The 2621-nt window shown below is 35.7% G+C and overlaps 1 non-coding gene across 1 annotated transcript; it reads right to left on the reverse strand.

Moving 5' to 3' along the window:
* Positions 1–287: 287 nt before the first annotated feature.
* Positions 288–348, reverse strand: LOC111525581. The gene has a single exon (XR_002726158.1). It is a non-coding gene; the product is annotated as a U7 small nuclear RNA (small nuclear RNA).
* Positions 349–2621: the final 2273 nt, after the last annotated feature.

Here is a 2621-nt window from a genome sequence, read left to right on the forward strand (position 1 = left end):
GGATATTAAAATGCTCAGGTCCTGATATAAAATGGTGCCATATTTACATATAATCTATGCACATCCTCCCATATACTTTAAATCATCTCTAGTTTACTTATAATACTAACACAATGTAAATGTTATGTAATTAGTTGTTAAAATTTGTACATTTTTCATCATCATATTGTTATTTTTATTGTTTTTTTTTTTTCCTGAATGTTTTCAAATTGAGGTTGGCTTAATCTGCAGGTGCAGAATCTGTGGATACAGAGGGCCCACTGTACGTACTCTTTTTGAGGAGCAAGGATGGTATCCAGTGAAAACTGGAAACCCTGTTAGATAAATTCTAAAAGAATTGTCACACTCAACTCTATGTTCTACAATGGCAGTAACTAAACAGTATGGTACTGCCTCAGAACAGACAGACACATCTATGGAACAAAATAAAGAATCCAGAAATAAACTGAAACACATCTGGGAATGTAATACATTATATAGATGCCATCCCAAATGAGTAAAGAGAAAGTGGATTATTTGATCAGTGGTGTTGGATCACCGCAGAAAAAGCCATCTTGAAAAAATAAAGTTGGATCCATGCCTCACACCTTACACCTAGATAAATTCCAAATGTAAGAAATCAAAACCCCAAAGCAGTAGAAGAAAGCATGAGAGGATATGTAATAAGCTGAGATGGGAACAACTCATCCAACATAAGATTCAGGTGTTATAAAAGAAAAGGTTAACAAAATTCTATCATGAAAACATAAAATGAAAATTCTCTCTGCAATAAACATTACAAGCAAAGTAAAAAAGACAAATGACAAATCAGGGAAAAATCTACTTCCTCCATCACAGACAAAGACCTAATTTCCCCACCATGCATGTTATCATGCAAATTAATTTTTTAAGATGGTCAATCCATTTAAAAATGAGTAAAGGATATAAACAGCTCATAGAAAAGTAAATATAATAAAGCTCTTTAAAACATGAAAAATGTTCACAGCACTCATAAAAAAACACAAGTTAAAACTACCCTGAAATACTATTTTTTTGCTGCTAAAATTGGCAAAGATCCAAAACTCCGATAACATACTCAGTTGGTGAGGCTTAGAGTAAAGGGAATTCATTTATCACTGGAGGGGAAATAAATTGGACGGCCGCAAAGGTCAATATGGCAATATCTATTAAAATTACAAATGTGCCTGCCCTTTGACCCAGCAATTCATTTCACAGCTGTTATCCTACAGTTGTACCCACACATATGCAAAATGATGTATGTACAAGATTATTTGTTGCAACAACGTAAGAGGGAAAAATTGGAAACTACCTAAATGTCCATTAAAAAGGGACCCGGACAAGGAAATATTATTAAGGTGTAAAAAAGAACAAAAGATCTCCAATAGATGCTGCTAGCTGAAAAAACAAACAAACAAAAAACAAGATATGAAACAATGAGTGAAAAGGAGAGAAAAGAATATGTATCTTTTTCAAGTGCATGAAACTCTCTGGATGGATCCTCAAAAAACTGGGTCCTGAGAGCAAGCCACATTCAGGGGGAGAGAAATTAGACTCTATCTTTGATGGGAAGAGTGTCAAAGAATTTGCAGACATATGTAAAACCAGTTTTTATACTCCTAAAATTCTGAACCCCATGAATATACCACCTATTCAATCTTTAATCCATCAATTTTTTACAAACAAGGGAATGAGTAGCACTGGGTTTCCAAGTTGTGGCGGTTTACTTCTATTAAAAGAAAAGAAAACACTCAACTTTCATCAGAATTTTTTGCAAGTTAGACTTGATTTCAGCATTCCAGGAGGTCCTAGGAGAGATTCCTCCTGGTTTCTTATGGGGATTCTAACCAAACCACAAAGAGAGGGATAGAGGCAGAGAGGGAGGAAGGAAGAGAGAGAGAGAGAGAGAGAGAGAGAGAGAAATATATTGTATGTTACACCAGTGGTAGTTAGCAATGTGGTAATTGTTATAACCCCCTTTATATTTTTGTGTGATTTCTAACATGTTTTCATTGAGCAGAAATTATTTTTGTAACCAAAAAAACTGTTATTTAAAAATTTATATGTTCTTTAAACTTCACTTATTCGTTAAAATTCACGTGTTATTTCAGATTCACCTTGCCTTCCAACAAAGACGCATCCCTAGAGAAATGTTGCTTCTGCTAATAGAGTGCTAAGCTGAAGGAAGCTGGTGGAAAAATTCAAAAAAAAACCTGTATTTTTAAAAAGAAAAACTAGGGTGGACGAAGAGAAATACAAGAGAAGGGAAAGGCTGGACAGCATTGCTGATGAGGCTGCAGGGTACAGGTCACTGGAGCATAAAGGAGCCATGCAGAGACCATCAGACAAATGCTGGGGACCTTAGACAGTAAACACTAGATAAATTCCATAAATTGGTATCTTCAAAGGGGGTATGCTTGGCCATATGGTGTGTGTGTACAATTCTTCCTCATTTCTTTATGAAAGCATCAGTAACTTTGTATATATGTATATAGTTTTCCAAAACACCCTCCCTCCAAAGAAATTTAGCTGAACAGGAACCTGTGAAAACTTCCACCTGGAGAAGGATGTCCCCAGCAGAGTCTTGGGACAGGAAATAGGATGGTCTGCACCGGAAGTGTGAG

The sequence above is a fragment of the Piliocolobus tephrosceles genome, chromosome 5 (genome assembly GCF_002776525.5).
Source record: "Piliocolobus tephrosceles isolate RC106 chromosome 5, ASM277652v3, whole genome shotgun sequence".
Lineage (NCBI taxonomy): Eukaryota > Metazoa > Chordata > Mammalia > Primates > Cercopithecidae > Piliocolobus > Piliocolobus tephrosceles.